We start from the raw sequence: 10,626 nt of genomic DNA, 5'->3' as shown, positions 1-10,626 counted from the left end.
CGGTAGTTTCTCACCAGATCTGAGGCAATGGCTAAGTGACCCGCATTACCACGACATCCTAAGCACGATCTAGTAGAGGAAAGGCATCTAGAGGATTTCTACCATAGCTTTGCCTAGAGTATGCCCTATATTTCATCTAGTGAGGTCTACCCACACATAGAGAGGGAGGGGGCACAAACCGGGGGGAGCCATGGAGGAGAAGAGGGAGAGGATGCCGATCCATGGAGACGATCCGGCGGGGAGCGCCGGAGGAGGGAGATCCGGCCGGAGGAGCAGCAGCCGTCACAAGGGAGGAGCACCACCAAATAGATCTTGGAAAGGGGAAAAGTGGGGAAGATTGAACTGCTCACCCATTCGGCCCTTATATATAGTGGCCACTTAAGGCCGGAAGTTCCGCTCGTTGGAGCCGGAACTTCCGGTCTCTCAGAAGCCACCCAGGCAGGACAGGAAAGGCTGAACAGGCGAAACGGATGCCGGCCGGAAGTACCGGTCGAAACGACCGGAACTTCCGGTCGAACAGGAAAAAGTGCCCACAAACAGGATTTTGACACGAACGAGATGCACTAGGAGAAGGTGAAGGATATGTCTTAGATGAGATAGGCTTAGGACAGATACGCCAAACTGTGAGATGGTACATGATCACTCATTTTTGCAAATAAATCAAATGAAGGCCAAAAATGAGTGATTTCCCATAAACAAGGAGATGTCAATAAGATCCAATGAAAAATCCAAACAACTCCAACTCTTCACGAAGAAGAGTGTGGTGGCCTAGGCCACCATATATGAGTGTTATGGTATGGCACCGCGAAGATATATCTAGGGTCCAAACCAATACTCATCATTTAAGCTCACATATCAACATATGATATAACGAGAATGAAATCATTAATATTGGCATTATGGGGGGAGGGATAGCTCAATAATTTAAACCGCACTCCCCCTATTTCCATGCCCACATCTAAACCAAATAAAGTTTTGAGACGAAGGTGTGTTTGCAAGATGGTCAAGCTATACTCCTTGAATCGATGATATTTAGCTCATTCCTCAAATAAGTGAACCTTGCTTCATCAAGAGGCTTCGTGAATATATCGGCAAGTTGATCTTTGGTAGGAACATAGATGAGTTCAATATCACCACGTGCAACATGATCCCTAATGAAGTGATTCCGGATCTCAATATGCTTCATTCTTGAATGTTGCACCGGATTATAGGCAATCTTGATAGCACTTTCATTGTCACATAAAAGAGGCACTTTGTCACAAATGACACTGTATTCCTTTAAAGTTTGCCTCATCCATAACAATTGAGTGCATCCACTTGCGGCGGCAACATATTCGGCTTCGGCGGTGGAGAGAGATATGCAATTTTGCTTCTTAGATGACCAACACACCAAGGACCTACCAAGAAATTGACAAGCCCCCGAGGTTGATTTCCTATCATCCTTGTCTCCCGCCCAATCCGCATCGGTGTACCCATTGAGAATAAAACTTGAGCCTTTGGGGTACCAAATACCATATCTTGGGGTATCAACCAAATATCGAAAGATTCTCTTGAGAGCTATCATGTGGCTCTCCTTAGGAGAAGCTTGATACCTTGCACACACACCAACACTCAACACTATGTCCGGTCTAGATGCACAAAGGTAAAGCAAGGATCCAATCATGGAGCGATATACCTTTTGATCCACCTCTTTACCATTGGGATCAAGTGCAAGATGACATTTGGTAACCATAGGAGTGGCAACACCTTTCATCTCGGTCATCTTGAACCTCTTGAGCATGTCTTGGAGATATTTTGCTTGATTGATGAAGGTTCCTTCTCTCAATTGCTTGATCTCAAAACCAAGGAAAAACTTCATCTCTCCCATCATAGACATCTCAAACCTATCGGTCATAAGCTTTGAGAATTCATCATTGAAAGCTTTGTTAGTAGAGCCAAATATAATATCATCAACATATAATTGGCAAACGAAAAGCTCCCCATTGACCCTCTTAGTAAAAAGAGTGGGGTCGATTAGCCCAACATCAAACCCACGGTCTACCAACAATTCCTTAAGGTGCTCATACCAAGCTCTAGGAGCTTGTTTGAGACCATAAAGTGCTTTATCAAGCTTGTAGACATGGTTAGGAAAGTTGAGATCCTCGAACCCCGGGGGTTGCTTAACATACACCTCTTCATGCAAAGGACCATTAAGAAAAGCACTTTTCACATCCATTTGTTGTAACTTAAAGTTATGATGCGATGCATAAGCAAGAAGGATACGGATGGACTCAAGACGAGCCACGGGAGCATAGGTCTCTCCAAAGTCAATCCCTTCAACTTGAGAGAAACCTTGGGCCACCAATCTTGCCTTGTTCCTCACAATATTTCCAAACTCATCTTGCTTGTTCTTGAATATCCATTTAGTGCCTATAACATTGCGGCACTCCTTTGGCTTCTCTACTAAGGTCCACACTTTGTTGCGCTTGAAGTTGTTGAGTTCCTCATGCATAGCTTCCACCCAATCCGAATCTTCAAGGGCTTCAAACACTTTCTTGGGTTCCACTACGGAGATATAGGCATGATGATTGCTAAAGTTAGCCAATTGCCTTCTTGTGGAGACTTTTGCTCGAACATCACCGAGGACCTTATCATGAGTGTGTCCACGAATTTCAAGGGTCCTATCTCTTCTTGCCAAACGACGGGCCTCGATCTCCTCCTTGGTTCTTCTTGGCCTTGGAGGTGTCACTTGATCAACTTGATCATTTGGGTCCCCGTCTTGACCTTCAATTTGAGCTTCCTCAATTACTTGAGGTTGCTCATCCTCATGTGCTTGATCTTGGACATTATCCGGTGAGAGTAGAATGTTGAAAGGATATTCATCGGATCCATCATGAATCCGTGGTTGATCTTGTCCTTGATCTTGCGCACAAGGGGGAGGGTTTTGTTCTTGCTCTTGGGTTGGTGCATCATTTGCTTCACTTGATGGGGTTTGTTGATGTTGAGAAGATGAGGGCTCCACCGTGGTAGAGCATAGTCCTTCCCGAGACGCCACACCGTGTCCCTCAATGGGGCGGAAAAATCCCACACCCATTCTTACTATGGCATCTTGAGGTATTTCATCACCTGCACAAACATCAACTTGCCCCACTTGGGAGCCATCATTTTCTTCAAACTTCACACTACAAGATTCAATGATAATCCCGGAGGATACATCAAAGATTCTATAAGTGTGAGATTCGGCACCGTAACCAACAAATATACCCTCCAAAGCTTTAGGAGCAAATTTAGACAAACGAACCCCTTTGATTTTGTAGAAACACTTACACCCGAACACCTTGAAGTATGAGATATTAGGCTTGTTCCCGGTGAGTATTTCATATGGAGTCTTGTTCAAGCCCTTGCGGAGATAGAGCCGGTTGGAGGAGTGACAAGCGGTGGAGATGGCTTCGGCCCAAAAGTTATAGCGGGATTTATACTCCGCCATCATAGACCTTGCCATATCCATAAGAGTCCGGTTCTTCCTCTCCGCAACACCATTTTGTTGAGGGGTGTAAGCAGCGGAATATTGATGACGAATCCCCTCATCACTAAGAAAATCATTGAGTGTGTAGTTCTTGAACTCGGAGCCGTTGTCACTTCTTATTGCCATAATGAGGAGGTTGTGTTGGCGTTGCACCTCGGTAGCAAAATCAATGAATACTTGTTGAGTCTCATCTTTCGTCTTGAGAAAGTAAACCCAAGTGTATCTTGAGTAGTCATCGACAATCACCAAGCAATGTTTCTTCGCACCAAGACTTGCATGAGTAACGGGACCAAAGAGATCCACATGAAGGAGCTCCAAGATCCTCTTGGAAGAGATGATGGTCTTGCTTGGATGCGGAGAGTCATGCATTTTGCCTTCAACACAAGCCCTACAAACACGATCTTTGGCAAAAGACACATTTTCCATTAGTCCCACAATATGGTTCCCCTTGTGAAGACTTTGCAAAGTTCTCATGTTGACATGGGCTAGGCGGCGATGCCACAACCAACCCACATCCGCCTTTCCGAATAGGCACATCGCACTTGACGTGGTGGTCCCCGAAAAGTCCACCACATACAAGTTGTGTTCGCGATACCCAACGAATGCGACTTTTAGAGTCTTGCTCCACAAGAGGACCACAATATCATTATCAATAAAGACGGCGAAACCCATCTTGCCAAGGGCGGAAACGGAAAGCAAATTGTAACCAAGGGTTTTGACAAGCATGACATCCACAAGAGTAATGTTGTGTGCAACCACAACCTTGCCAAAACCCAATACCTCAGATGTAGAATTATCGCCAAAGGAGACGGTGATATCATTTATGTTAGGCCTCAACTCCTTGACGAGGTTCTTGCCGCCGGTCATATGACTTGTACATCCACTATCAAGTACCCATTTTGAACCTCCGGCGGCATAGTCCTACATGAGATCAATTCTTGGATTTAGGTACCCATTTTTCAATGGGTCCTCTTTTGTTAGCAACAAGGGTCTTTGGGACCCAAATAGACCAAGCAACATAACCATCATATGGACCAACATACTTAGCATAAACATCACCATAATAATCTTTAAAGAGAACATAGTGAGGATTATCTATTCCCGCACCATCATCATTAATGGTGTTGCCCTTTCGGGGTTCACCATTAGCTTTCTCATGTGCGGGCTTGGTCTTTTTCTTGTTTGCCTTTTTATCCTTGGAATTAAAACCAAGTCCCTCCTTCCCATTGTTTGATCTTTGCTTACTCAAAAGATCATCCAAAGAAAGTTTACTTTGGGGAGAGGAGGTCCTAGCAAGTTCATCTTTCAACCTAGCATTTTCCTCAACATTTGCATGATCACATGAAGGAGTAGAGGAGCTAGGCACATCATAAGAGGCAAGCCTAATTTGAAGTTGCTCATAAGACTTGGATAAGAGAGTGAATTCACTCTTCAAAGCTTTGTGAGCTTTGTCTAGTTCATCTAGATCTTTCACAAGTTTCTCATGATCAACCTCAAATTTGGCCTTTTCCTTTTTAAGCACTTTAGACTTAGCCCTAGCAAGATCTCTAGCTTTAGTGAGCTTGTTAATTTTATCTTGAGGCTCTTCAAGAGTTTCTAGCCTCTCCTCAAGAGAAGCTATAGTTTCTTGACTTTCCTCAAGAGCATTTTTAAGAGCATGGATTTCAAGAGAGTCTTCTCTCTCTATTTGACCCTTTTTCTCAAGCATATCACTTTGTTGAGCTATACGAACCATGAGGCTAGAAACATGCTTCTTAGTGTTACCTTGTAGGTTAAGAATGAAATCATCAAACTCTAGCATTTCTTGTTTCACTTTTAGACTAGCATCATCAACCCCTAGATCACTAGATAAGTTAGGCATAGAGGGGTTAGGGGATGATACCTCGGAGGATTTAGCCATAAGGCAACTTTCTTCCTCCACATGAATGACCTCATTGGGGGATTCACTTGGTGATGAAGCGTTGGTGGAGAGGGAGGCAAGAGCTACCAATCCATTAGAGGTTGCATCTTCTTCATCATCAACATCATCATCTCCGGAGGTATACTCTTCTTGAGTTGATAGCACAATAGGTGTGTCCAAGGAGGACCTTGCCATGAAGCAATGTGCATTCTTGATTTGAGGGTTCTCATTGGGAGATTCAAAGAGAGATGAAGAGGGTGTGTTGGTGGTGACGATGGCGGCTAATTCCTTTGAGCTTTCTTCATCTTCATCGCCACTAGAACTTTCAACTTCATCGGTAGAATATTCTTCCCTTGTTACTAGCACAACTCTTGAGGGCCTCTTGCCCTTCTTGGTCTTGTTGTTGTAGAACTTCTTGTTGAGGGGCTTTGAATATTTGCCCTTTGAGTCTTTGCTCTTGTCCTTGGGAATGAGCCTCCCATTATGAAGCTCTCTATTCTCATAGGGGCATTCGGCAATGAAGTGGCGCTTGTCATCACAATTGTAGCATGATCTTGTCTTTGGACCAAAGCTAGTGAACCCATTTTTGTTGTTCCTCTTGATGTTGTCTTCCTTGGCCTTGGAGGGATCAACCCAAAAGGATTTTGCATGGAAGGCCATGTGATCATGGTAGTGGCATTGCAAATCTTCCGGATAGGTCATACTCCAAGATGCTCTATAAGATTCTTGAGGAGCCACTTCTTCAACGGAGTTGACCACCAAGGCAAGGTTGGAACCTTTTGCCATCCCAATAGCACGATTGCGAGAATCATGAGAGGTTTCCTCAAGCACCTTGAGAGCTTGCAACTCGTGCACGACTTGTTGAGAGGTGAGAGAGGAATAGCATTCCCTTCCCACAAGAGTCTTGACATCAATGGGTACAAATGGCATCATGCATTCAATGTACTTCTCCTTGATCCAAGAATCATTGATGTGGGTGGCACCAACAAGCCGGAAGGCATCGGCAACGGTGAGAAGTCTTCCATACATGTCTTCATGATCTTCATCCGGTAGCCTCATGAACCCTTCGGCTTTATTCTTGAGAGCATTATACTTGTTCCTCCTTGTGCTCTCACTTCCAATGCAACTCGAGGTCAAACCATCCCAAGCTTCCTTGGCGGTGGTGTAGTTCCGGACACGATGCAATTCCTTTGTCCCCACACTAGTTTGAATCATGTACAAGGCGGTGACGTTGAGTTGACTATCAACCGCTTCTCTTCTAGTCAACTTGTCGGGGTTGTATGGCTTGAAGCCTTCCATGATGATTCTCCATAATTCATTGGAGGCACTACAAACATGAGAGCGGAACTCAAATCGCCAAGTATCGAAATTTTCAATAGAAAACTTAGGTGGGTCGCCCCGAATGTTCAAATGGGGATGGGGAACCGGTATGTCGGGTGATTGGAAAGGTGGAGGTACTCGATTGTAGCTCTCACTTTCACTAGTTCCCTTGGGAGATGCAATGGGGGATTTGATAGTGTTTAAGTTATCACCTTCCACGGGTTTGGTAGATGAGGGTAAGTCCGAAGCCTCTCCCTCATGTAACACACCCGTGTCTTTTACCTCTACACTAGGAGCCTTGGGAAGGGCCGAGCCAAAAGCTCGGCAATCATCTTTTTCATGCTTTCCATTTGGGCTTCCACGGAGGACTTCAACGAATTGAAGTCTTCCACGGAGACCATCTTGGCGGCCCCTTCCGAGGACTCCTCGTCCGGCATACTCTTAGGCGGTTAAGCCCGAAATAAGAGCCGAGGCTCTGATACCAATTGAAAGGATCGTATGCCGCACCTAGAGGGGGGGGGTGAATAGGTGCTAACCAATTTTTAGTTCTTTTTCAATTTAGGCTTGACACAAAAGGTAAATTCTCTAGATATGCAACTAAGTGAATTTACCTATATGACAAGGATAACAACTAAGCAAGATATAGAGATAGAATAGGATAGAGGTAACCGAGAGTGGAGCACGCGATGACACGGAGATGATTCCCGTAGTTCCCTTCCTTTGCAAGAAGGTACGTCTACGTTTGGAGGAGTGTGGTTGCTACGAAAGCCAAACCAACAGCCACGAAGGCTTCACTCAGATCTCCGGTGAGCAACGCCACGAAGGCCTAGCCCACTTCCACTAAGGGATTTCCTCGAGGCGGAAACCGGGCCTTTACAAGGTTCTTGGGGCACACATCCACAACCTAATTGGAGGCTCCCAAATCTGTTACAACACAACAATCAACAACAATATATCAACACAAATCAACTAGGGAACCAAATAGGAACACTAGCATGAGATCCCTCAAACAAGAGAGGGGGAAATGAAGAACGCTTCGGTGAGGATGTAGATCGGTGTCTTCTCCTTCGAATCTCCAAAGATCAAGAGCTTTGGTTGGGGGAGGAAGGAGATCTTGCAAATCTTGTGTTCTTGAGGTGGCTCTAATGGTGATGAAGCTTGGCAGATTTTTCTTGCAATGATTGAGCAACTTGTCCCTTTGGAGGAGAAAGCTATTTATATGGGTGGAGCTTTCAGATCTGACCGTTGGGGACGAATTCCACTAACACCGGAAGTTCCGGCCAGGATGGCCGGAAGTTCCGGCTTCCACCGGAAGTACCGCTCGCTCGGACCGGAACTTCCGCCCTTCATAAAAATCCTGCAAAGCAAAAGAACGGGCGGAACTTGGGCGGAACTTCCGGTGGCCGGAAGTTCCGGCCAAGTTCCGGAAATTGGCAAATACCTTACTGGAACATACAGAGCCGAAAACTCGGAATTCCGGAACTTGCCCGGAAGTTGGGCGGAACTTCCGCTGGCCGGAACTTCCGGCCAACTCCACCGGAACTTCCGCCCCTGAAGAGAAAACTGAGCACAGACTGCGCTGAGAAGCTTCTGCTGAAAAATGACAGGCCGGAACTTATGCCAGATTGGGCCGGAACTTCCGCCAGGTCCAGAAAACCTGCAGAACTTCAGAACAGCAAAACCAATACACCGATCCAACATAATTTTTGATGGCTTGTACCTGTCTATATCAACACACATAAAAATATACATAGTGTTGACGTCAAACACACAAAACCCAAAAGGGCGGGAAATGTTCTTTCAACAGGGTGACCCTCTCTCCCCTTTGCTCTTCGACATGGTCATGGATGTTCTCCACCTCATGTTTGAGAGGGCGGCGAATGTGGGCCTGCTCACCGAGCTCTCGGCTAGTGGCTTCCGGCATCGCACGTCGATGTATGCCGATGATGTGGTTACCTTCATCAGACCCACCGAGGTAGACCTGCGCACCTGCACGCAGATTGTGGAGGACTTTGGGGTGGCGTCGGGGCTGCGCACCAATCTGGCCAAGTGCTCGCTCCATCCCATTCGGTGCTCGCAGGAGCAGGTGGCCCTGGCTAGTTCTATCCTGGGATGCGAGGTTGCCTCCTTCCCGTTCAAGTACTTGGGCCAGCCAGCAGGCTTCCACCGTGGTGCGCCAAACTCCTCAACCGTGGGGGTAGGACCATTCTTGTCCAGAGCACGCTTTCGGCGATCCCTGTGCATACCATGATGTCGCTCGACATCCCGCCGAAGGTTGTTGAGGCGCTGCGCAAGATATGCCGGGCCTTCCTTTGGAAAGGGCGGCAGGAGGTCAAGGGCGGTCACTGCTTGGTCGCTTGGGACAAGGTGACCTCCCCGAAGGACCTCGGTGGGCTAGGTATTCCGAACCTCCGCTTGCTTAATCTTGCTCTCCGCTGCCGGTGGGCCTGGCTACAGAAGGTGGACCCCTCTAAGGCCTGGGCGGAGTTTAACATTCAGCTCCCCAGCCTCTGCACCGCTATCTTTGATGCGGCCACCTGTTACGTTCTGGGCAATGGCGAGCGAGCTCGGTTCTGGTCCGATCGGTGGCTGGACGGTTCGAGTGTTGCGGAGATTGCACCAAATGTGGCCAAGATGGTCTCGCGTAGGAGGATCGCCGCTTGCTCGGTGAGAGAGGGCCTAGCCGGCCAATGGTTGAGGGACTGTGATGCCGGACATGGATGAGGCAGCCCTCCCGGAGTTCTTCATGTTGTGGCAGAAGCTGGCGAACGTCCAGCTGATCCCGGAGCGGGAGGACGTGTTCATGTGGAGGTGGTCGACGGATGGCATCTACTCCGCCCAGTCGGCGTACAGAGCTTTCTTTGCGGGACAGGTGAGGACCCCCATCTCAGAGGAGATCTGGCGGTCTAGGGCGCCGTACAGCTGAAAGTTCTTCGCGTGGTTGGCCTCGAAAAACCGTTGTTGGACGGCAGATAGGCTTCGACGTCGGGGCTTGCCGTGTCCGTCGGCCTGCCCGCTTTGCGATCAGGAGCCGGAGACCTTGCAGCACTTGCTGGTGGGTTGCGTGGTGGCGCGGGAGACCTGGGCATGGGCTCTTAGGTGTTGGGGCAGGGAGGAGTGGCTCCCGGACCCAGACACCGATATGCTGGAGTGGTGGACGTCCCGGGCTTGTCCGACAGCTCACAGACGGGACATGTGGACTGCCATCATACTTGTCTTCTGGTGCATTTGGAGGCATAGGAACGACGTGGTCTTCAACGGAGCAGTGGCTTCGCATGGCGCCATCAGGGACAAAGTACGGGAGGAGTTCGAGCGGTGGCGCCTAGCCAAGCTTTTCCGTGGCACTTTCTTTGTTTTTCTTGATCCGACCGTTGTACCGTGGCAGGACGGAGCGTAGGCTTGTGTTGGGGAGCTGCCCCCCTTGTGGTAGCGCAACTTTGCCATCTTGGCACTCTTCTATATGATTGATACACCTTCCAGGGTGTATTCTCGAAAAAAAGCAAGAATTGAGCTCTGCCCATCTGCATCATCCGATAATTCAACGAAAGGTCAAGTCTTCATGGAAATGCTCAATAATTTCTTGGATCGGATCGTGCGCCATCGTCTGAAACCATGATCATGAGATGCAATGTTAATTTCGACAAATCTGCCCAAAGACGGAACCTCAATACCATGATTGGCAGAGCACCCCACGTAGAGTTCTTGGAGACTGGCATCTATGCCAAGTTCATCATGTGGTCCTTTCTTGAACTTTTTCGATGGCAATGCTCATGTTTGAGACGGCATCAACCATAACTGGACACTGACCAAGAAAGGAAAGGTTACTCTTGCTATTGCATAAAGGTTTGAAAAAGTTGTCGAGCCTACGGTTTTCTTAGATTACAAATCCAAGAAAAGGTAG

Source organism: Lolium perenne, chromosome 7, assembly GCF_019359855.2.
Source record: "Lolium perenne isolate Kyuss_39 chromosome 7, Kyuss_2.0, whole genome shotgun sequence".
In the NCBI taxonomy this organism is placed as follows: Eukaryota; Viridiplantae; Streptophyta; class Magnoliopsida; order Poales; family Poaceae; genus Lolium; species Lolium perenne.
Note: the sequence above shows the minus strand (reverse complement) of the source record.